The sequence below is a fragment of the Salmo trutta genome, chromosome 33 (genome assembly GCF_901001165.1).
Source record: "Salmo trutta chromosome 33, fSalTru1.1, whole genome shotgun sequence".
Lineage (NCBI taxonomy): Eukaryota > Metazoa > Chordata > Actinopteri > Salmoniformes > Salmonidae > Salmo > Salmo trutta.
In genome coordinates this window covers 415,013-441,382 of record NC_042989.1, presented here as the reverse complement: position 1 = coordinate 441,382, position 26,370 = coordinate 415,013, and the positions used below count along the sequence as shown (strand labels likewise).

Here is a 26,370-nt window from a genome sequence, read left to right as displayed (position 1 = left end):
GATTGGCTAAGATAATGAGTGGGCTAGACATGCCGAGAGATGAGTTTGGATTGGTCTGCCATAACCTGTAACACACTTCTGTCTATTTGTTTCAGAGGACGAATGGCTCTCGACCTTCGCCTCTCCTGAGTCCGTACGGGAGTTGCAGCGATGGGACAAGACTGTAACTACCATTTGGATACCACAAAATTGGGGAGAAAAAGGGGTAAAAAAAATTAAAAATAAAATAATAATAATATTGTTTCCAGTAGCACAGTTACAGTCACCAACAGTCACTAAAGCTTGTGTGAACGATGCTGAATGGGTGTAGACAAAGAAGAGCTCTCCAGTAGGTACCAAAACATTCAAAGGCCATTTTCTAAAAAGTGAAGTTACAAGTTTATCAACTTTCAAAGCAGAATTACTTTCTCATTGTTCCTCAAATGCAGTGTATGATATACCATTTTGTAGCTTTGTGCTTCTGCTTTTATCCAATGTAAAAAACAGAATCTCCAATTTTTCTACATAAGACTGAATCAAGGCGTTCTTATGTCGATATCCTCAATCACGTTACACATGAACACACTTAACAGTAATAACTGAGTTTTTTTTACCATAAGTTTACAACCAGAGGGTATCAGTTCTTCCTGCTACAATGGAAGGAAGTATGCCACGAACACAGCGTACCTCCAAACAAAGAAGAATGAAACACTGCTCAGGCAAGGCGAAAAACAGAAGAGGGGAAATGTTGGACTGTTTATCTCTGTCCGTCAACAATGTTGTCCAGTGCATACGAGAATGTCGGCCTGAGCGGGAAGGCCCGTCAGCTTGGAATGTCAATGGCTTTTTTTTGGTCGGAGCGCAAGTCGTGCTCCCGTTGACTACACTAACTGATCCTTTCTTATGATGACTCTACATTCCTGTCCCATGATGACTCCTAAATACAGTGATAAAGTGTAATTACTTAACACAAGGATGATCTAGAGGAACTAAGAAGAAATGTAGGTTGTCAGGCTAGATCTGAGAAGAATTTGAGGTTGTCAACAATGGCCATCTAGAAGGCAGGTGTGCCACAGCACAGCAAACATTGAGAAGCAGGGGGAAAAAAGGAAGCGAGATAGAGAAAGTGATATCATTAAAGGGAAAGAAATAGAGAGCGACACACAGACAGAATATCTCTTATGCCACTATGTGCACACTCAAATGAGCACCGTCCTGTCTGAACACTCTCTTTACAGACACATTAACGAAGGAAAATCAGGAATCCAGAAAATGTGATTATATCCCTGGATTCCCATGGAATGCTTTAGCAAGATTATCACACAATAGACTTGAGCTTGTATTTCTTAATCTTGAAGAAAATAATTCATGGTGCTGCAATTTGTGTGCCAATAACTGCCTCAAGCTCAGCATTTTGCTTCTAATCTGCTAGAATCGTCCCAATAATGTTTTTGTGTTTTATCTATGCTTTTGATCATGTTCCCTCATGTACATTTTAAATGGAAGCAAATGAGCAGGCATCTCTATAATGACTGATGAGTATTCCCACTAGGGATTCTCTTCTAGGTGCTAAGGGACAGTCAGCTGGTGAAGATGAAGAGACTGACTTCTCCTGACTGCTCTTGTCTCATGCACAACAGACTATTTCTCCCCTTTGCCATATGCAAACAACTACAGCACAAATGCTGTAGAGGAGAGGAGACTTGAGCGAAAAAGAGGAGACATGAGCGAAAAAGAAGGAAGGAGGGAGGGGTGGAGTCTTTTCCCGAGGTCTACTCCTCCAGTGAGTCCATTTCTTCTGGCTGGATGGAGGCTTAATGCGAGTGTGGAAAAGTGGAAAATGTAATTAGGCTGCCAAGGGGGGTTTGTGTCACTTGGCACGAGCGACCCCCCCCCCCCCTTCACTCTTTCATTACTGTGTTTGCTGCAGTCCAACCCGCACCTCACTTTTTACCCACAGTCCTTGGGGGCATGACCTACAGGGCTGACGGGGGCGGATCGAGGTCAACCATGTACAGCTGTGCAGTGGCTGCCATCAAGTGTCAGGGTAGTTTCAGGTGCTGTTTTCTCTGGATTGGGTTAACGTTTCTTTATGGTTACGCAAAAAAGGGCAAATATTCTTTGTAGCTACATACTGTATAGCCTCACAACAAAATGTGATATTAATGAGCTTAAACATCAGACATTTGTAGGTGTGTATGTGAGTATGTGTGTGATGGTGTGCCAATTTTCATTTAATCTATATAGCCAAAATGGTACTTATCTATAGAACAGTGCTAATCTTTATAGCTAAAACAGTTATAATCTGCATATAACACAATATTTAGTAATAAACTTGTTACTGTAAGCCTGTTACTGTAAATAGCGAGAATTCAATGGTAAAAAAAACTACATTCATTTCATATGGAGCACATTTCACTCAAACTTGAATTCGAAAACCTGAAGAAATTTCGAAAATTAAGTTGTAATTTCGTGTACATCTATAATTGACATATCATATGCTTACAGTAGACTACTTCACATCCATTCAGGCTCAGGTAAAGTTTCCCATGTTGCATGGACACTTGTCCACACACTATGAAAAGTTACTAACACGCACGTATTTACATATATTTATTTCCTGCCTGTCCAAGTCCTGGCTGTCACTCCACCTGACAGGTCTATCAGTGTACAAGGCAGATTGGGATGTGTCCCTCAGTCAGTGTGACAGGCTGAACCGGCAGCATCACAATCCAGAGTGACAGCTCCTCAGGTAGACTTGCCAGTGGAAAAGAGAGGGAAGAGAGAGATGGAGAAGGAATGGAGAAAGAGCAGAGGAAAAGTGGTAGAGTGCAAAGAAAGAGAGACAGACAGGCCACAAAACTGTAAAAGGGAAGAGAAAGGGCAACCCATGAGAAACCCATGAAGGTCAACTTCAAGTCACTTTTATTTACATTACCTCTAAATTCCACTTAAACCTCCAGTCGAACCTCTCTGCCAAGAAAAACAGTGTCTACGATTGCCAAGTAGGCCTATTAGGCAGATCAAGATGAAACTTTTATGCTGATTTAGCATGTCAAGCCTTCGCCAAATTCCCTGTTAAATATCAGAGAACCAAAAGCTGCATTCCAGAGACAAACCACCTGAGGGATGTGCTTTGGTAAATCCACGACATGTTTAAATCAAATATTTGTGATTGTACCCTAGAGGAAGACGGAGTATAAAAAAATATCTGCCCTCATCTCGTCAAAAGCCATCAAACCCATCCAAAATGCCCAAACAACGTGACAAAAATGGAAAACCTACAAGCTCTGGAGCGAGGAGTCCTTTGATCGGCTTAGCCACACTCTCCTGGCTTCTCATGTTTCGGCTAGGATGAGAGTAATTAGCTATTAACAATCACCGTTTAACGAGATCCTGTTTTTATCTATACGAGAGGGAAAAATCTGCTGCTTTGACAGTGAGTGCATTAGAATATCCCTGTGACTTCGGGATAAAAAAAGAGAGGCCCGATCCAGTAATTCTCTCAATTCCATGACATCTCTGGGCTATTTTTTTATTTTTATTTTAGGCAAATCCCCCCACTCTCCTCACTCCTTCCCAAATTAGCTAAGCCTCTCAGCTCCATCATCTTAAACATGGCTTGCATCAACAACCCCGCTGCATACCAAACATTGTCTCCTGCTGAAACCCCAATATTAGCTCTCCAGCTTGTTAAAAGTGTGGAGCTTTTGACTTTCTTGGCCTCAGTCTCTGCTTTTGAAAGTTTTTTGAGTTCTTCGAGTTACTTCTTCTTAGGTGAAACCGGTGTGAGTGATGCTAAAATCTAGCCCCGGGTTATCACCTAGGGAAGATGCTACAGAGCTTAAGTGATCCTGTTTCACACACCTGTCATTAGCTGAGACTGTTAGATCCATGGCTGCCTTGAAGCTAACCGCAAACAGGATTTCAGTCTAATGTTGATAAAGCTAGCTAGCAGTGGCGTGTATTCATGGATGCCAAGGGAAGCCAGGCTTCCCCAAAAGATTAACCCCAGAATAAGAACAATTATTTATCTTTTGTCTCTCTGTTTCATACATTTCCTTCAATTTGCAAAAGACTGAATGTATCTCACCGGAGAAAGCATCCAAGTGAACGAAACAGCGCCCCTATGTCTCAGTATGTGTAGCGTATATCTATCTGATGCTGTCTGGTCAGAAAGAGTATGACAGTGTTGCTGCCCATAGCATTGAATGCAAGGGAAGCCAGCGAGCATTTGGCCTCCTTTGCAAAAAAAGTAAAAAAGAATAATAGCCAATCAGCATTGAGCCTAACTGAGTGAGCTCAGCTGTGAATGGTCCTGGCACACCAAAAAAAAAGTGTGAAGGGAAGCCAGTTTGGATTTGGCTAAAGACCAATCCCATCACAAGCCAAATGTCATTATTCACAGATTTTTTTTTCTTTTTTACATCTTGTTGTGCTGTTGTCATCCAGTGGCTAGCTAGCTAAAATCATCCCTTTCCTTAATTAGCCATGGGTGGAGATAGGGATTTGGACTTGTGGTTTTACTTAATTCTCCGTACTGGCAAATCATTATCATCAAGGTAATTCTGATCCAACCATAAATTCATACACTGTGCCCCTGGCCTGAGAGGATGGACGTTCAACATGTAGCTAGATGTAGTATGCTAATGTTAACTAGCTGGTCTGGCGTATCGTTGCCCATGAAAGGAAGTTAGGCTAGCGAGCAAGTATTTTAGCCATGTAACCTAGTACAACAAAAACTAAAAGTATGTACTGCTGTTTAGGCAATATGAAAGAGGAGGATGGCATTGGCGTTTCTTTACAAGTTGGGTGAGTCAACATGTTTTTTCTACTTGCACGCACACACACACAGAAATCAGTACCATGGACACCCACATCATATTTAGCTTACGTTGATTGGACTAAATCGTTTTTGGTGTATTTTAGTTGTCACTGTATTAGATTAAGCACAGGTGATTAGATGATGTTGAAATGTTGAAATTGAAATGGTGCTGGAATAGTGGGGTCAGCTCCTGTTCTCTTTGTGACTTGAGGTAACGCTCTGTGGTTCTAAATCAATAGTTGTTTAGTGGTCTGAAAATGTCGGAAACATTACCTCGCTTGACCATGCTGTAGGTCATGTAACTGTTTATTACATGCAATATGTTTGTGGACTTCACCACACAGATGTTGTCGTCCGATTTTCGAATGAAAGAAATGTGTGGTTGAATTTATTCTTATTGTCTCGGCCTTAGGCCGATATATCACGGTGTTAAGGCATATGAACAAGCAGGTTACAGAGCAAACAACTCAATTATCACAACACATACAGTAGGTTGTAATATGGCTTTTATTTCTGGATTGGCTTCCCCAGTGATTTTACCCACGCACTGCGCTACTGCTAGCTAGCCAACTCCCTTGAGTTGAGTTGGAAACACCTGCTGAGCAAAACATGCCAGGAGCTCGAGGAAGGAGAAATAGTGTGAGGTAGGTGAACGATTTGACTAGTGCAGTGTTAGCTAGCTAGCTACATAGTTGTCTTTGTCATAGCTTGATAATTGTGTAGTTTAGTAATTATCGAGGTTAGCTAGCCAGCTATTTCCGTCCCCCGCGACGCCATTGTTCCATACCTAGCCAACTATTACCGACGAGCAGCATTGTAGAAACTAAATACATTACAAAGGAACGTCTTGATTAGTGTTATGTTAGCTAGCTACAAAGTTGCTTTTGTATCATGACAAGGTGTAGTACTGAAACTATCGAGGTTACCTAGCCAGCTACACCTTCAAACAAAGTCAACAACGCAGCCACTGCTAGCTAGCCTACTCCACCAGCCAGCAGTACTGTATCATTTTCGTCATTTTAGTCAATAAGATTTTCGCAACGTAAGCTTAACTTTCTGAACATTCGAGACGTGTAGTCCACTTGTCATTCCAATCTCCTTTGCATTAGCGTAGCCTCTTCTGTAGCTTGTCAACTATGTGTCTGTCTATCCCTGTTCTGTCCCCTCTGCACAGGCCATACAAATGCTTCACACCGCGTGGCCGCTGCCACTCTAACCTGGTGGTCCCAGCGCGCACGACCCACGTGGAGTTCCAGGTCTCCGGCAGCCTCTGGAACTGCTGGTCTGCGGCCAACAAGGCTGAGTTCATCTCAGCCTATGCTACCCTCCAGTCCCTAGACTTCCTGGCGCTGACGGAAACATGGATTACCACAGATAACACTGCTACTCCTACTGCTCTCTCCTCGTCTGCCCACGTGTTCTCGCATACCCCTAGAGCATCAAGCCAGCGGGGTGGTGGCACTGGAATCCTCATCTCTCCCAAGTGGACATTCTCTCTTTCTCCCCTGACCCATCTGTCTATCTCCTCATTTGAATTCCATGCTGTCACAGTTACCAGCCCTTTCAAGCTTAACATCCTTATCATTTATCGCCCTCCAGGTTCCCTTGGAGAGTTCATCAATGAGCTTGACGCCTTGATAAGTTCCTTTCCTGAGGATGGCTCACCTCTCACAGTTCTGGGTGACTTTAACCTCCCACGTCTACCTTTGACTCATTCCTCTCTGCCTCCTTCTTTCCACTCCTCTCCTCTTTTGACCTCACCCTCTCACCTTCCCCCCCACTCACACGGCAGGCAATACGCTTGACCTGATCTTGACCTGATCTTTACTAGATGCTGTTCTTCCACTAATCTCATTGCAACTCCCCTCCAAGTCTCCGACCACCACCTTGTATCCTTTTCCCTCTCGCTCTCATCCAACACTTCTCACTCTGCCCCTACTCGGATGGTATTGCGCCGTCCCAACCTTCGCTCTCTCTCTCCCGCTACTCTCTCCTCTTCCATCCTATCATCTCTTCCCTCTGCTCAAACCTTCTCCAACCTATCTCCTGATTCTGCCCCCTCAACCCTCCTCTCCTCCCTTTCTGCATCCTTTGATTTTCTCTGTCCCCTATCCTCCAGGCCGGCTCGGTCCTCCCCTCCTGCTCCGTGGCTCAACGACTCACTGCGAGCTCACAGAACAGGGCTCCGGGCAGCCGAGCGGAAATGGAGGAAAACTCGCCTCCCTGCAGACCTGGCATCCTTTCACTCCCTCCTCTCTACATTTTCCTCTTCTGTCTCTGCTGCTAAAGCCACTTTCTACCACTCTAAATTCCAAGCATCTGCCTCTAACCCTAGGAAGCTCTTTGCTACCTTCTCCTCCCTCCTGAATCCTCCTCCCCCCTCCTCCCTCTCTGCGGATGACTTCGTCAACCATTTTGAAAAGAAGGTTGATGACATCCGATCCTTGTTTGCTAAGTCAAACGACACCGCTGGTCCTGCTCACACTGCCCTACCCTGTGCTTTGACCTCTTTCTCCCCTCTCTCTCCAGATGAAATCTCGCGTCTTGTGACGCCCAACAACCTACCCGCTTGACCTTATCCCCTCCTCTCTTCTCCAGACCATTTCCGGAGACCTTCTCCCCTACCTCACCTCGCTCATCAACTCATCCTTGACCGCTGGCTACGTCCCTTCCGTCTTCAAGAGAGCGAGAGTTGCACCCCTTCTGAAAAAACCTACACTCGATCCCTCCGATGTCAACAACTACAGACCAGTATCCCTTCTTTCTTTTCTCTCCAAAACTCTTGAACGTGCCGTCCTTGGCCAGCTCTCCTGCTATCTCTCTCAGAATGACCTTCTTGATCCTAATCAGTCAGGTTTCAAGACTGGGCATTCAACTGAGACTGCTCTTCTCTGTGTCACGGAGGCTCTCCGCACTGCTAAAGCTAACTCTCTCTCCTCTGCTCTCATCCTTCTAGACCTATCTGCTGCCTTTGATACTGTGAACCATCAGATCCTCCTCTCCACCCTCTCCGAGCTGGGCATCTCCGGCGCGGCCCACGCTTGGATTGCGTCCTACCTGACAGGTCGCTCCTACCAGGTGGCGTGGCGAGAATCTGTCTCCGCACCACGTGCTCTCACCACTGGTGTCCCCCAGGGCTCTGTTCTAGGCCCTCTCCTATTCTCACTATACACCAAGTCACTTGGCTCTGTCATATCCTCACATGGTCTCTCCTATCATTGCTATGCAGACGACACACAATTAATCTTCTCCTTTCCCCCTTCTGATAACCAGGTGGCGAATCGCATCTCTGCATGTCTGGCAGACATATCAGTGTGGATGACGGATCACCACCTCAACCTGAACCTCGGCAAGACGGAGCTGCTCTTCCTCCCGGGGAAGGACTGCCCGTTCCATGATCTCGCCATCACGGTTGACAACTCCCTTGTGTCCTCCTCCCAGAGTGCTAAGAACCTTGGCGTGACCCTGGACAACACCCTGTCGTTCTCCACTAACATCAAGGCGGTGACCCGATCCTGTAGGTTCATGCTCTACAACATTCGCAGAGTACGACCCTGCCTCACACAGGAAGCGGCGCAGGTCCTAGTCCAGGCACTTGTCATCTCCCGTCTGGATTACTGCAACTCGCTGTTGGCTGGGCTCCCTGCCTGTGCCATTAAACCCCTACAACTCATCCAGAACGCCGCAGTCCGTCTGGTGTTCAACCTTCCCAAATTCTCTCACGTCACCCCGCTCCTCCGCTCTCTCCACTGGCTTCCAGTTGAAGCTCGCATCCGCTACAAGTCCATGGTGCTTGCCTACGGAGCTGTGAGGGGAACGGCACCTCCGTACCTTCAGGCTCTGATCAGGCCCTACACCCAAACAAGGGCACTGCGTTCATCCACCTCTGGCCTGCTCGCCTCCCTACCTCTGAGGAAGCACAGTTCCCGCTCAGCCCAGTCAAAACTGTTCGCTGCTCTGGCACCCCAATGGTGGAACAAGCTCCCTCACGACGCCAGGACAGCGGAGTCAATCACCACCTTCCGGAGACACCTGAAACCCCACCTCTTTAAGGAATACCTGGGATAGGATAAAGTAATCCTTCTAACCCCCCCCCCTAAAAGATTTAGATGCACTAAATGACTTAAATGTAAATGTTTCAGCTTTGGTTGAGAGCCCTCAGCATTAACAACCTGCAGGGGCCACAAAGGCCAACCCTGACAGGGCCCTATTGCAATATACGGTTAAGTAATCAAAGAACATAAACATTTATTACAATCAGGCAAAGAGGTTGTGGCTTGATTAACTGTGCACCAAACCACTTCTCCAAAACCAAAATGGCCGACAATCATTAGCAAAACCATTCCACGGTTCAGCAAAGGTTAAACTGGTTTTCAGCAGTAAAGAGATGCCGAGCGTCATTTTAATAATCTCTCTCCAGAGATCCCCGGGTAATTATTCCTACCTTTAATGATTCCGGCCGACTGCCATTGCAATCTCCTAAATAAGGCTGGATTAGTGGATTTGGAGTATTAGCAACAGAGTTGGCAGGCAGGAGAACTCTGTGCCGTGAGTCAGGGAGTGAGAAACACAGCTTCAAAAGGTACCTTGAGCAGCAACCTTGGTAAGATCATTACGAAGACCGTATCACTATTAAGAGGTTTAAAGTAAGTGAGAGAGGCGAGTTCCATGTGGACTACGTGATATGACACTTGTGCCTTAGTTTAAATTGAAAGAGTTGCTTACGAGCAACTCATAAGGTTTACTTCAAAGTGCTTCACCTTCAAACTTAAAACCGATTTCTATGAATCGTCGACAATGTTAGCGTCTGTAGATTCCTCACAGCTCACTCCAATTTATATTCATGTATTGAATAATAAAAATACATTATTTTTAAATATATTTAAAGCTGATAAAAAAAAAAGCCAAAATCTATTAAAGGAAAACAAAATGATTTTTGAACATGAAGTGAATAAAAAAAACTTAAATAAAGACTGCAATCGAGAAGCCTTTGTTAGAGAGGCTGTTACCCCATATCCTCTGTTCTTCCTCTGCACACCCTCCTTCCACTTCTCAAAATAAAGATAGCAGTTCGTCCCCGGGCTGATGAGAGAGACGATTTGAAAGCAGGTCGGCAAAGGTTACCGCGCGAAACATGGAACGCCGCAAAAAAAGACAAAAATAAAAATAATGCTTTTAATATTTTTTTATTAATAGACTTAATGCTGTTAAATGCCTCAGATACATTCACCGTATAGTTCCCAATTAGACTTGACAGTTGCTGCATTACCAACAATAAATATAGCAAAGGGCTGGCCCCCGGGCCAGGAAAGACCCCTAACAATGACCCCCTAAGATTTAATGATGAAAACAAGCATGCACACACACTCCCACTCTCTCTTTCACCCTTCCTCCCTCACACAGACCATCCCTCCCTCCCTACTCTCCCTGTTAGTCTCGCTTTCTCTCACACACCATCCATCCCTCATTCCCTGTTTCTCTCTCCCTTTCTTTCAAACACAGCTACATTTAGCACAGGCCATAATTTAATCACAGTGCATCAGTGGCTTAGTGACAAGCAATAATAATGAAACAATAAAGAATGTATTTACAGACAGTACAGGATTTCAGGGTTTGTTGGGAATAGGAGTGATTGAGATGGTGGTGAAATGAAAATATAACAGAAAACATTTAGTAACATACCTTCATGAAGTAAGTGAATAAAATATGATCACAGGTCTTTACAAATGAAAAATGGAACATACAGTATTCTCTCCAATGTTCATTGTACTGAGGAATACTCTCAAGGCAAAGATTAAGACAACTGTAGAATGATAAAGTAATGGTACCACTCTAGTAAGAATGTATTATATGAATCAAGATGAACCAATGAAGGTTTTTCCAGAAGATGACCGTATCACATCAAGCTCTAGTTAAAGAGTTCAGGGCCCTTTTCCAGTTTTCTTACAACCAATCAGAAGATCAGAAATGATGCCTTGTTTGAGGTTGTAGCACCTTGGCTGGGCAAGCCCAACATCTGTCTATTGACGGACCAAGTGGTTCTGAACTACTGACCCTAACCATTTTAGCAACAGCATTTCCTCTCTGTAATTTTTAAGAAAGCTGAAAAAACAACTAAATAAAATGGAAACACAGACAATTCAGGGAAAAGAATAAAACACATGGCTCAACATGGAGTTACAGAGAGTCCCTGTACAGCGTACATTGTCACTTATGTGCAGCGCATTCACACACACTACACTCCTAGAGTTTCACAGTGGCAAAGGCACCTTCCTGAAATTGAGGAATGAAGCTCTTGAAATATGCTCTGTGGAGTGAGAGAGAGAAAGAAAGATACCAATTAAACGTAATTTAGATAGACACAGATTTACTGGGAGTACTACAGTTCTTATCTGACCATAAAAGCACAGCACCAGTTTGTTCTTTCAGCAGTAGAATGTTCTCTCCTGACATGCTGAGAGTATAATCTAAACACAAAACATCTCAACAATTTACCACTGTGAAATCAAGACAGAGAGACCGACGGCTACTCCTCATTATCTCAATGTTCAATCTTCCTAATAGAAAATGACAAATTGTGAAGAGCAAGCAAGCAAGTAAAACTAAAAGAAAAACCAAGACAAAAAATGCAATGGAATGACAAGGTACAATAACTTAGAGCTGTCAACATCACCAAACAGTGTATGCGTGTGTGTTTTCAAGGGCGAGTTTCACTCCATGTCAGGTAGCCGAGATTATAAACTCTTCTCAGTTATAAACCAGTAGCTGATAGGTTGCAATCCCAGGCATTTGGAATGTTTGCATATTTTGGGCCCTCCACAGTGCCAAACTAAGACTGAAAACTACTTGTCAGCAAAACAGAGATAAGATACTGACTTTCCTTGGAGACTAGCGATGTAAACAAAGAAAATTCCATCTAACTATCAACTTTAGGACAAAAACTCAACTGTTACAGTTAAGCACTCCTTTGCTGTGCTAAGTAAACACGATAAAGCTAGAGATAACGCCATTAATTCACGAATAGGGTCAACGGGTTCTTGTTAAATAGAAAATAGGTCAAGTAAATACAATTTGGGAGATCCATACATCTATAATTGTTATTACAAAAAAATCCATATAAATCTTCACCAGTGTGAGTAGTGATATGTGTTTTCAATTAAAGTGATTTGATGTCCGTACTGTTAGTGATTATTAGTATGACAGGGATTATTTTGCTTTTCATGTTTCCATTATAAATCCAGATAAGTTTAATTGAGATAAAATCTATTTTACGAGGGAGACCTGGTCCAAAGATGGCAGCAGGTTCTAGTTTTGTGCTAGTCGATTGGATTACATGACTTAAACAAATGACTTAGATTTGAATCATTATCATCATGTATTATGGGTAATTACTGTACGGTATAGTAGCTCAAATAGTCATTGTTGTCCAGTATGCTACGGGTGATGTTTCCCCTAGGTACAGATCTAAGATCAGCTTCCCCTCCCCCAATCCTAACCATTAGTGAGGAAAAGGCAAAACTGATTCAAGATCAGCATCTAGGGGCAACTTCACCCAGTAGCGTCTTGCCTTACTTGGCTCTTTTGGCCATCTCGTTGCCGTCCCATCACGGGCTGTAAGGGTAGGACTTCTGCACTTGCCAGTAAAGCTGCCCACTGTTGGTGAAGTGGTACACAGACTGGAATGTCAGGGTGGGCTGGTCCCGTGGGAAGTACAGAGGAAGGTCCACTGGAGGAGGAGGGGTGAGAGAAAGATAGAGAGAGGGAGAAAAAGAGAGTTTGGGGAGGAAGACATAGTGAGACTGAAAGAAAGTGGTGTGTCTGTGTGTGTGTGTGTGTGTGTGTGTGTGTGTGTGTGTGTGTGTGTGTGTGTGTGTGTGTGTGTGTGTGTGTGTGTGTGCGTGTGTGTGTGTGTGTGTGTGTGTAACTCACCATGGACAAGGAAACAGAAGTCTTCCCACATGAGGAGAAGAGTGAGCTTGGTGAATCCCTCTGCATCATACTCCACCATCCCCTGCATAAAGCACACACACATTGGCAAACCTTTCTTACATAGACACTGTAATGTGCCCACCATAAAAATCAAATACAATGTTACAGATATGCTTGCTCCCAAAAACGTTTCCTTGCCCTTCTCCCTATTCTCGCTTACATGCGCACGCACACCAGACTCACATTCCAAAGTGACTGAGAAAGGCAGCAATGTACTCTCTCCTCTTGTGGTAGTCTTGAATGATATACTGCACCTGAGAACAGGGGAGGGAGAAAGAGAGAGGGAGAGAAATACCTACGTTATTCTCAGATATCAGCAAATACCAGCTGAAGCAGAACTGTACAATATTAAAATGTTACTTTTTGGTTTGGTCATCCTGAAAAGCCAACCAAATAAACTGAAAATAAAAAGCTATTTAAATCACTTAATCAATTGAGTGACTTGAGTTCAAATTCACCCCAGTTAACCCTGGTTGGTACACATGGATTTTTGCTACTTTGATGCAAAAATGTATACTGATCAAATACGTATCCAGCCTCTCAAGAAGACGAGAAACCATATCATTAAAGCATCAATTGATACTCTTCAACTTAATGCGGCAGGGTTTTTAATGAGTGCACTTATCGAAACGCTGAGATGTCAAACTCAAAGCGTATCAGAGAATGCGTGTACACTTGGGGTCAGACACCAACCTGACGACCCCTTAATGACGCTAATAAGCATGAAGCGCACGCATCCACCCACCACACACAAACCAGACTGTTGTAGTATGTTGATAGCTCTGAGTTGCAGTTGCTGGTGTGTGTGCCTAGCAGGGACGCTCCAGGTTTGGTCGACTATTGACCGTCCTGGGCAGGTGAGAGAGACTGCGGTGACTGCACTCTAACCACCTTACAGCCCCAGACCGAAATCCCCAATTCTCAATCGCAAAAATAGCATAGTCTAGTCAACCAATGGGTATTCTGCGTCAAAAATCAGTTGACATTAGTAAAGTATATAAGCATGCACAGAAGGGGAAGTTGCCCTGTACCATAGACAAGACATTAGCTTGTTTTCCTCCAATTCCAATCTTAACCATGCATTTTTCTCCGTCTGCCACACACACACACACACACACACACACACACACACACACACACACACACACACACACACACACACACACACACACACACACACACACACACACACACACACACACACACACACACACCTCCTGCTGGGAAACACACTACACACAGTGATTCAGACTCCCCTATTCAAGTCTATTCGTCTTTGTTTACGTAGGACCAAGTGGGGGGTAGTCACAGCTCTCTGAAAGGCAGCAAGGCCACACTGTCTGTAAAGAGTGTGTTTATTTAGTCACAGCAGGGTGTGTGTTTGGAATTGTGGATCACTGAACTTAAACACACCCGCCCTCCCTGGCATGACAACGGGGAATCAAGCATTCCTATTGGCTATGTGGTAGTCTAACTGACGACAAAAAGGTGAGATCATGCAGCAGGTATTCAATGTGCCCGCACCCAGGACATGCCGCCTCCGCTTCTGGCATGTGTACCTGCCCCTGGAGGGTATTATGCAATGTGTCCGGAAGTGTTTCCTGTAGTAATGTGTAACAATCCTCATTCACCTCATTTCTCTCTCTCTCTCACACATACACACACCCTGAAGTTTTGCTTTTCATAATGTGTCAGGTCTTCCATCAACACATCTCAAATCAAATCAAATTGTATTTGTCACTTGCGCCTTACCGTGAAATGCTTACTTACAAGCCCTTAACCAACAATGCAGTTCAATAAATAGAGTTAAGAATGACTAAATAAACTAAAGTGAAGTGAAAAAAGAAACGAGAAAATTACATAACAATAACAAGGCTATATACAGGGGGTACCGGCACCGAGTCAATGTGCGGGGGTACAGGTTAGTCAAGGTAATTTGTACATTTAGGTAGGGGTAAAGTGACTATGCATAAATAATAAACAGAGAGTAGCAGCAGTGTAAAAACAAAGGGGGAGGTTCAATGTAAGTAGTCCGGGTGGCCATTGATTAATTGTTCAGCAGTCTTATGGCTTGGGGGTAGAAGCTGTTAAGGAGCCTTTTGGTCCTAGACTTGGCGCTCCGGTACCACTCGTGGTGCGGTAGCAGAGAGAACAGTCTATGACGGGTGACTGGAGTCTTTGAAAAACAGTACGTTTCATAAACCAAAAGAATGAAAAAAGAATTACATATTCAGCATTGCATCAGCAAAGGTGACACAGATGTCAGTTGTGCTCTAAATACTGAGTTCAACAGAAGAATAGGTGACTAAAATGACCAAAATAAAATGCTATTACATTTTGAGGTCTGACTGATTCACTGATTCACTGATTCATGTCTCCCACACCTTTAGTGTGCTTCATTGTGAATGCTTGTCCCTGAATGGAATTTCATCCAACAAATTCTCATGTGCTGTTTGGATTTTGGTTCAATTTAGTCTGTGTCTGGCCAGGTAAAAGATAGTTCTTTCTTCTTTCACAATACAATTTAACAAAATCCGGTCCAATGGGAGCCTGATGAAGACCTGGTGGTCTAAACATTGTCTAATCAATTCACATGGGAGCATAATGCAGTGTACAGAATACACTTTTTTGACATGAACCATGTGCTCCAAGTCTATCGATATGCAGATGTTATTTATTTTATATTCATCAAAACACTCAATGAATAATTGACATCCTGTTTTGTGGAGAAAAGCAGTTGGATGCTTACACACGTACTTTCTGCTCCTAGTTGATTGAGTAACATCGACCTATTCCCTTCTCTCTCTCTCTCTTCACCCTGTTGTGCTGCTCTTTTCTTCCCCCTGGCTTACAGGAAAACCAAACAGGCCACGTTGCATGCGTGAGCATTGCAAAATAAATTAACGTGTGCATGTTAGTCAATCATTTTATCCACACTGCTCGCGCATGTCAACAAGTGTTTGTGTTGCCAAACACAAAAATAGAAAATAGGTTTTATTTAAGATGTTTGACGCACTGCAATTCCTGTGTCTCCCATCTACCCACATGGGCATACAAACCCACGTGGGTGCTTGAAAAATGAACAAGGAGAATCAAAGATGACTAACTAAAAACGAACTAGGTTTCCCCTTTTACTGTGTATTAATCAGAGTAGAGAAACATATGGTTTGGAATGACTCTGGGTCTAAATTCTACAAATATCCAGCTAAAGAAAGGACCATATGCATTGAAGGTAAAATGACAACCCAATGTTAATCTCCCAGGACAAACTATAGCAACAGCAAGCTTCCAAACGTCCATGAATGTTTCATGTGTGTTTTGACCTGCCCCCAAATTAATATAGTTGGTTCTATTATTTTAACCTGTGTGTCATGATCACGTCTGGTGGGGATAGACAAAAATCAACATGCACATGATGGCCCACGTGGATGCACGGACGGTTTGGTCATGGTGTTAATCCACCCTCATCCTCCATATCATCCCCCCACACACCTCTGCCCTCATTGACCCCAGATGCGGTGAGGCACCGCTGGGGATCTCGCTCTACTGTAGCTGGGTCTTGGCTTGGACAACCAGGGGCTGGGGGTTGACTGGGGACAGCGGTAGCGTCTCCCTGAGTATGCTGGCCAGTGTCCAGGTGAGGGAGGGAGGGGGATAACGGGGCCCACCTTGGGGGTAGTTACATAGCAGAATGTCAACATTCCGTCTCTCCCTCTCAACTCCTAGCGAGCGCAGAGACAGACTGTGAAGGTTGGCCAGTATACTAGAGCTGGCGCCAGACAATGATCAGCTGGTGGGCATTTTGTTTCAAAGGAGGGGCACTCATTTTTGATGCTATATTTATAGTTACATAAAATATATGCAACAAATCTTCTACCAACAGGTTTCTGTGCCTATGCACCACATAACCAATAAGCAAAGCATAACTTCTACATTCTGATTACCGACATTGGGCGCTTCAACATCAAGGTTTGCGTTTTCAACATTCAATTAGACTAGGCTAATGTCAATCTCAAGAAACAGAAAATACATCCCTCCATACCTTATACTCAGTGTAGTAGGCTAGGTTATAGGTCTACTGTATTAACCAAACATTTGATCATCATTTTGAAGAGTAGCATGGCCTAGTCTCCCTAGGCAGACAGGTTGCTAAAGGTAATACTTTTTAAAAGTGAAATAACAAATCTACAGGCTATATTAAAGCATTATGTTCTAGGTGCGTGAGGAATAGGCGCACGGAGGGGAGAGGAAAGCTTTCCTGAATAACTGGGCCTGCTGGGAGCATAATATTATTGGGGGCCACATTATTATAGGAACGACTTGGGAGAATGATGATCCACGACAACAGACAGGGTATCTCACTATCAGAAGTCAAAAGACATCCAGACTGGCTTGCTAATGTGCCTTTTTAGAACTTGTCGAGAGTAGACCCACAACTAATTCAAATGGTTGCCTAGGCAGATGCAGTTATTTCGGAATGAAACATTCAAAATATCTCTCTCCTTTTGATGAGCTTCAAAATGAAATTTACTCAAGTTTACAGCAAAATGTTGTAATAATAATACAGTTAATAATTTTGGTGTTGTAGTCTATGTAGGATCATTTCATCACCATCCAATGTGATCACACCATTGCACGCACTCTCTCCTTTCAAACTCCCTGCCAGTTGTTTTGGATGCTTTATACAGTCGCTTGCGAAAGTATTCACCCCCATTGGCATTTTTCCTATTTTGTTGCCTTACTGCCTGGAATTAAAATAGATTTTTGGGGGGTTTGTATCATTTGATTTACACAACATGCCTACCACTTTGAAGATGCTAAATATTTTTTATTGTGAAACAAACAAGAAATAAGACAAAAAAAAACAGAAAACTTGAGCGTGCATAACTATTCACCCCCCCCCCCCCCCCCCCCCCAAAAGTCAATACTTTGTAGAGCAACTTTTTGCAGCAATTACAGCTGCAATTCTCTTGGGGTATGTCTCTACAAGCTTGGCACATCTAGCCACTGGGATTTTTGCCCATTTTTCAAGGCAAAACTGCTCCAGCTCCTTCAAGTTGGATGGGTTCCACTGGTGTACAGCAATACTTAAGTCATACCACAGATTCTCAATTGGATTGAGGTCTGGGCTTTGACTAGGCCATTCCAAGACATTTAAACGTTTCCCCTGAAACCACTCAATTGTTGTTATAGCAGTATGCTTAGTTTCATTGTCCTGCTGGAAGGTGAACCTTTGTCCCAGTCTCACATCTCTGGAAGACTGAAACAGGTTTCCCTCAAGAATTTCCCTGTATTTAGCGCCATCCATCATTCCTTCAATTCTGACCAGTTTCCCAGTCCCTGCCGATGAAAAACATCCCCACAGCATGATGATGCCACCACCATGCTTCACTGTGGGGATGGTGTTCTCGGGGTGATGTGAGGTGTTGGATTTGCACCAGACAGAGTTTTCCTTGATGGCCAAAAAGCTAACTTTTTGTCTCATCTGACCAGAGTACCTTCTTCCATATGTTAGGGGAGTCTCCGACGTGCCTTTTGGCGAACACCAAACGCGTTTGCTTATTTTTTTCTTTAAGCAATGGCTTTTTTCTGGCCACTCTTCCGTAAAGCCCAGCTCTGGAGTGTACGGCTTAAAGTGGTCCTATGGACAGATACTCCAATCTCCGCTGTGGAGCTTTGCAGCTCCTTCAGGGTTATCTTTGGTCTCTTTGTTGCCTCTCTGATTAATGCTCTCCTTGCCTGGTCCGTGAGTTTTGGTGGGCGGCCCTCTCTTGGCAGGTTTGTTGTGGTGCCATATTCTTTCCATTTTTCTTAATAATGGATTTAATGCTGCTCCGTGGGACGTTCAAAGTTTCAGATATGTTTTTATAACCCTACCCTGATCTGTACTTCTGCTCAACTTTGTCCCTGACCTGTTTGGAGAGGTCTTCGTCTTCATGATGCCGCTTGCTTGGTGGTGCCCCTTGCTTAGTGGTGTTGCAGACTCTGGGGCCTTTCACAACAGGTGTATATATACTGAGATCATGTGACACTTAAATAAAGTCCACCTGTGTGCAATCTAACTAATTATGTGACTCCTGAAGGTAATCGGTTGCACCAGATCTTATTTAGGGGCTTCATAGCAAATGGGGTGAAAACATATGCACGCACGACTTTTCTGACTTTTACTTTTTAGAATTTTTAGAAGAAAGTTATTTTTTTCATTTCACTTCACCAACTTGGACTATTTTGTGTATGTCCATTACATGAAATCCAAATAAAAATCCATTTAAATTATAGGTTGTAATGCAACAAAATAGGAAAAATGCCAAAGGGGATGAATACTTTTGCAAGGCACTGTATAGGCTGGCTATACATTCAGCTAGGATCTATTCTCGAATATGCTATTAGTAAAGAAAAAGCTTTAAATAACTGTCCAATAAGCTATTGTAGACTAGCTGTTCCTGGGATTCCACAAGACCTAAGGAATAGCTGAAAGGCAGCACCGCAGTGCCAGGTGCATAATTGCACAAGATTATAGTGAAGCCAGACAAGCTAGAGATGTGCAGCCTATAAAAGTTAGAAGGTAAACTCTTAGAAAAAAGGATTCAAAAAGGGTTCTTTGGCTGTCCTCATAGGAGAAGCCTTTTTGATTCCAGGTAGTACCCTTTTTGGTTCCATGTAGAACCCTCTGTGGAAAGGGTTTTACATGGAACCCAAAAGGGTTTTTCCTGGAACCAAAAGGGTTCTACCTGGAACCAAAAGGGTTCTACCTGGAACCAAAAGGGGTTCTTCAAAGGGTTCTCCTATGGGAACAGCCGAAAAAGCCTTTTAGATTCTAGATAGCACCTTTTTTTACAAGAGTGTAGCCTACAATATCTGTGCTTCCGCCTCCCGAGGCTGCGCTCCCAGTCCCCAGCACAAAAAAATCTCCCTTGACAAACTTTTTTAGGGACATGAAAATTATCCTACCGAGGCTTGAGGCTACAACACAACGAAAAATGGTATTTGGGTCTTGGTGGTAAATGGTTTTATCTCATTAATAACACTACCCAGATAAAAGTTTTTTGCTTTATCTAAATAAAGTCTAAATATATTTGTTATTAAATATATAATGTCACGCCTTTCACCTCCACTTAGCATTGGCTTAATTTAAGCACCACCTCTACTCGAGTTGATTGGACACACATATTTTAATTCCATTATCAGTGGACATGAATACAGTCACCAAAGATTCTGTCATACCTTGTTGGTGAGGAGCTGGCAGACTTGAGGTACATAGTCGATGAGGCAACCTCCACTAGGGAATGCTGGGATGTGTAGTGCAGAGGAACCTCCCAGGGCGCTGATGGACAGAAAGAAAAATAAAGAGTTAAACTACGGTACACAGCAATTCAATTCATATCACTACTAAGACCCTAGCCAGCAGATTGCTTACAGCCATGCTAGGGTCGGACAGGCTTCCTGTGTAGATTAAGACCCTGCTTACAGCCGCGCTAGGGTCAGACAGGCTTCCTGACTTGAGTATCCTCGTAACTGACTGACTGCTCTTTTTACTGCTGAACTATCACGTGTAGGATATATCAGAGGTCAAACATGCTGCCACGGAGCCTCGGGGGCGGGATGCGTGTTTGACAAGGGATCACGACGGCCCAATAGAAATCATAAACCATGTTTTTTCATTGTGTGAATTCGATTGAATGTCATTATAAGGCAGTATTTGGTGTTCTACAGTAGTGGTGTTGTGTTTCACCTTTTAACAAGAATATGACTAATAGTCCTGGGTTCACATAGTATTTTCTTTCAAATATTTGATTGAGCCTGCATGGAGTGCCAAATGGACAGGGTTTACACCTTTGGGGATATTCTGTTTCTTCTATAGCTCCAGACAAGCTCAATCAAGAGCAACCAAATGTTTTTCCGAAAGAAAACAAACACTATTTGAACCCAGGTCCATATTCAGGTCTCTACATAACTTTATTAGTTACATGTTTATATGCAACGTTCTGAACATTTCACCTTACTGAACACAACACTGATGGCCCAAAACCACAAGGTGTGGTGGGAAAGGATGATGAAATGATGATGATGATGACATCGTATGGGTCAGACAGAGGTTGTAACTGAAAAAAACATTTGAAAAAGTCACACTGCAATATCCAGGCATGAGGAGGAGTTGCCTGAGTGCATTGTGGGAGGCAGTTAATGTAAGCCATGGATGTTCATCAGTAGATTCATCATGTCTAAAATTCTTTGGGAGTCTTCTTACTGACAGGCCTCATTTATAAACTGACGACTGTGCGGATTTTACACACTGTGGGCTGTGACCGCTTCCCTTTAATGCAGTTTTGCAAAGCAACCAATTGCGGTTTAGCAACTTTCTAGTGTTGCTCATGATTTAGATACGGTATGAGTCAAAAGTTGGACACACCTACTTTTTCTTTATTTTTGCTATTTTATACATTGTAGAATAATAGTGAAGACATCAAAACATTGAAATAACACATATGGAGCCATGTAGTAACCAAAAAACTTTTAAACAAACCAAAATATATTTGAGATTTGAGATTCTTCAAAGTAGCCACCCTTTGCCTTGATAACAGCTTTGCACACTTTTGGCATTCTCTCAACCAGCTTCATAAGGTAGTCACCTGGAATGCATTTCAATTAAAAAGTGTGCCTTGTTAAAAGTTCATATGTGGAATTTCTTTCCTTGACTACCACAGCATTCTGTTGCGATATGCCATGTTTTTCCAACAGAACAATGAACCAAAACACACCTCCAGGGTGTGTATGAGCTATTTGACCAAGGAGAGTGATGGAGTGCTGCATCAGATGACCTGGTCTCACAATCACCCAACCTCAAACCAATTGAGATGGTTTGGGATGAGTTAGACCGCAGAGGGAAGAAAAAGCAGCCAACAAGTGCTCAGCATATGTGGGAACTCCTTCAAGAACTCCTTCAATGTCAAGCGTGTGCAAAGCTGTCATCAAGGCAAAGGGTGGCTACTTTGAAGAATCTCAAATATAACATTTATTTTGATTTGTTTAACACTTTTTTGGTTACTACTTGATTCCATATGTGTTATTTCATAGTTTTGATGTCTTCAGTATTATTCTACAATGTAGAAAATAGTAAAAATAAAGATAAAACGTGGAATGAGTAGTTGTGTCCAAACTTTTGACTTGTACTGTATATATAGTGTATGTAATGCATTGGAAAATGTAATTAATGCATTTGAAAAACATTCTGAAATACATTTTAGAATATATTTCCACATGTATTTATCTATATATTTAAAAATGTATTCGGAAATGTTTAATAAAATATATTACAACATTCATTTAAATGTATTCTGTAAGAAATATGTTAATTAAAATGCATGGCAAATATAAAAGTAGACCAAATCATATTGTCACAAAAAGGTGCTTGTCTCCACAATTAAATCTAATTACAATTTAAATTAAACACAACATTACTCATTAACTGGTGTGATAATCCATTTCACGGGAGGAAGAACAGGCATTTCTCAGTCTTGATGTACAGGTCATGCTCCAACAGGCGACCAAGCACTCTCAAAATGTCTTCAATATACACCACTACACCCTGCCCGTGCATGTCCCTGAAAATCTCGTCTACAAAGGCTTGGAAGACTGATGGCACATTCATCAACCCGTACGGCATGAAGAGGTACTCATAGTGCCCAGAGGTACTACTGAAAGCCGTCTTCCACTCGTCTCCCTCTCGGATATGCACCAGGTTGTAAGCGCTCCTGAGATCTAGTTTAGTGAAGAAGCGCGCCCCGTGCATTGACTCTATCCCTGTGGCTATGAGCGGTAGCGGGTAACTATACCTCACAGTGATCTGATTCAGACCCCGATAGTCAATACACGGGCGCAGACCCCCCTCCTTCTTCACAAAAAATAAACTCGAGGAGGTGGGTGAAGTGGAGGACCGAATGTACCCCTGACGCAGGGATTCGGAGACATATGTTTCCATAGCCTCCATCTCCGCCTGTGAGAGGGGATACACGTGACTCCTGGGAAGTGAAGCGTCTACCAGGAGGTCTATCGCACAATCGCCCCATCGATGAGGTGGTAATTGAGTCGCCTGCTTTTTGGAGAAGGCGAGAGCCAAATCGGCATATTCAGGGGGAATGCGCATGGTGGAGACCTGGTCTGGACTCTCCACTATTGTAGCACCAACGGAAACCCCTAAACACCTACCTGAGCACTCTCGCGACCACCCTGTGAGAGCCCTCTGTGGCCAAGAAACAGTGGGGTTATGACAAGATAACCAGGGTAGGCCCAGCACCACGGGAAACGCAGGAGTCAATAAGGAAGAGACTAATTCTCCCCGTATGACCCCCTGCGCCACCATGCCCAAAGGCGCGGTGACCTCCCTAATCAACCCTGACCCTAATGGTTGACTATCTAAGGTGTGAACGGGGAAGGGCACATCCACGGGAACAATGGGGGTCCCTAAACTATGAGCAAACGCTCTATCAATGAAATCCCCAGCCGCGCCTGAATCTACGAGCGCCTTATGCTGGGAATGCGGAGAAAACTCAGGAAAAATGACAGACACAACATATGTGCAACAGAGGGCTCTGGGTGAGAATGGTGCCGGCTCACCTGGGGTGATGCCAGAGCGCCCTGCCTGCTGCCTCGATTCCCAGAGGAACCAACCCGGCACCGACCGGCAGTGTGACCTCTGCGGCCACAGATGGTGCACGAGTGGGAACCCCCTCCGGTCTCCCTGCGCACCGCCCCTCCCAGCTCCATGGGTATCGGAGAGGGGGTGCGGGAGGATGGAACCACCAGACCCTGATCTGGACGTCCGCGAGTAGCCAGCAGGTTGTCCAGCCGGATGGTCAGGTCCACTAGCTGGTTGAACGTGAAGGTGGTGTCTCTGCAGGCCAGCTCCTGATGGAAGTCCTCGCGCAGACTGCAAAGGTAATGGTCGATCAGGACCCTGTTGTTCCATCCCGCACCGGCAGCCAGAGTCCTAAACTCCAGGGCGAACTCCTGGACGCTCCTCGTCTCTTGCCTCAGATGGTAGAGGCGTTCTGAGCAGACCACAGTGGGCTTCTCTTTTGAGCCAACAATAGCAGATCTAAGAGTGGAGTTCAAATGAATGGGTACAAGATCACATCTGACAACACCCCTGGTAGTATAGACAACAGTACAACAATAACACTTAGAAAGGATGGGAGGTCTTGGGTGCCCCTGGTGTAAAGGACTTCAGCATTAATATTAGTGCTAACAGGGGAAGGAAAGTGTCTCATCAAAAGCTGAAAAAGGTCAAAAATGAATTTGGAATATTTTGTTAAATACGACGTTCCGATCGCTCTCCATCAATTCTTTGACCCAAAGGGTTCCCAAAGTTCCCATAGACCTAAATCCATGTGTACAGTACATCTCCTGTTTTGGGCTAATTAATGACACTCCCTACTCAGAATTTCATGAGAAGACTTTGGCCCATGGCAACATGTTCCTGCAACCCTGCTATTCTAGTTACTGTCCTGACATGCCAAAAAGAGTTTCCAAAGAAACTTTAGTCACGACAGAACATTTTCTAGAGAAACTTTATCTGTGACAAAGACAGATTCCACAATCCAAAGAACCTCAAGAGCATAAGGTAAAATGGTGCCCTAGTAAAAAATAATTCCCGTGAAAATATTGTTCTAGGAATTGTGGGTGACGTAGTCTCATGAAACTGCCTGTCATAGTCAGAACCCAAATCAGGTCACACTGGGAGGGATTATGCTGGATCCACCAGGGACACAAAAAGCATGACAGGGGTGAGGGTGAAGTCAGGCAGCATGATGTTCTGTAGAACAAAGGATCTCCTCCACACAGTGTGCAACCTGGAGGTCTTTGGGTGCTTTTGATATACATGAGGTGCATTGCGGAACACTCACAATTCTTTTGGTGTGTGTGTGCGTATGTGTGTGTCTGTATGTGGAGTGTTCTTGTGGATGCCTGCGGCTATGTTAAGTATGCAGCTCCCTCTGGATATGAGTCCAACCAGAGGGAGGGCGTTATAGCTATGGCTACAGTACAAAGACTATAGAGGAAAACTGCAAAGAACTTGGGAGCTTAAAGCACACAAACACAAAAGCACACTAAGAAATACATTTGTGGAGGCACACATAGATCATAGAAGCACATACATAAAGACACATGTGCAATGCACATTACAAACACAGACAAAGGCACTTGCATTCACAAGGGGCACGCACGCACGCACGCACGCACGCACGCACGCACACACACACACACACACACACACACACACACACACACACACACACACACAAACAAATAGACCCAAACATTGCGCTGCCACAGCCTAAAACTGTCTCTCTCCGTTTATTTTTTTGGGGCTACCAAATCGGCTTTGGTTTGGGGGCAGAGACGGTGCCCACTCAATTATTTTATGTAATGCTGCAGGCTTTCTGGTTAGATCTCATAGAACGACTCGGTATGCTCAGGTTCAGACCAGCCAAAAGTGGAGATGAAAAGAGAGAGAAAGAAGAAAAAAGAGATAACAGCGAGGCAGGAAAATGGGGAAGGAGAAGGACGGAAGAGACATGGTCCGTCAATCTAAACCTTTTAGATGGCTAAAACTTGTAGATGACTTGTAGATGGCTGGCATAACCATGTCCATTTAACTTTAAATAAGGTAATGATTTGAGTAATGACATTTAATTAGAGGCTAAAGTCCCTTTAAAGATACACTCTGTGACCTTAATCACAACACATTTGTAACATATTGAATTAATTGGATTCGTAACATATCACACAAAATGGATGATGTAGTACACAATTGGATGACGTAGCACACAAAAAACGGGGACCACTTTTGGCTCATAAGCAACACTTTAAAAACTACTGGCTGAAATTCTGAGTGTATCTTTAAAAGAGTTCAGCACTACAGTACAGCCTGTCCTTATTCAAGTGGCTACTGAATGTACTTTTGAATAACGACAATAAGTGTTCAGGTTTTTGTATGGCACATTTCAATATCCCAAGGACTTCACTTCACAGTCAATCAAAGAGGAACGGTCCTTTTGAAGATACAGAAGTAGGCCTACATGCATTCAGAAAGCACTGCTGTCAGGAAATCAAAACCTCATCCACAGCATGTCAATAGAAGTATCGATGTGAAGTGAATAAACACAAATGTGTAGGAGAAGAAACTCTTAACATCTTTCCAAATCAATGCGAAGAAGAGTGGTGAAAGTATTTACTTCTGAGCAAACTAACGTACAATCTAACATACAATAGCTACAGCCCTATGTATAGGCAAATATGTGGGTGTCAGGGGAGTAGCTATAAAGTCTCTCTCACTGGAACTGCTGGTCTGTTTGAAAAGAGAGATAGGAGAGAGGTAGAACAAGAAAGAGATAGAGGTATAACATTAAGAGTGAGAGTGAGTGAGCGAGAGAGAGGTATAACATCGTAGCTTTGGGGGGGAATCATATCCCGGAGCTACCATGGCTCTCTGAGGAAAGAAAGGGAAGAGAGAAGGAAGTGAGATATCAAACAGCTTCAGGAGTGACGGAAGAGAAGAGAGAGCAGAAGAGAGGAGA

At 43.6% G+C, this 26,370-nt stretch overlaps 1 pseudogene; it reads right to left on the bottom strand.

Moving 5' to 3' along the window:
* Positions 1–9,974: 9,974 nt before the first annotated feature.
* The window catches only part of LOC115172184 (BRISC and BRCA1-A complex member 2-like), a 157,311-nt pseudogene continuing 140,915 nt past the window's right edge, over positions 9,975–26,370 (bottom strand).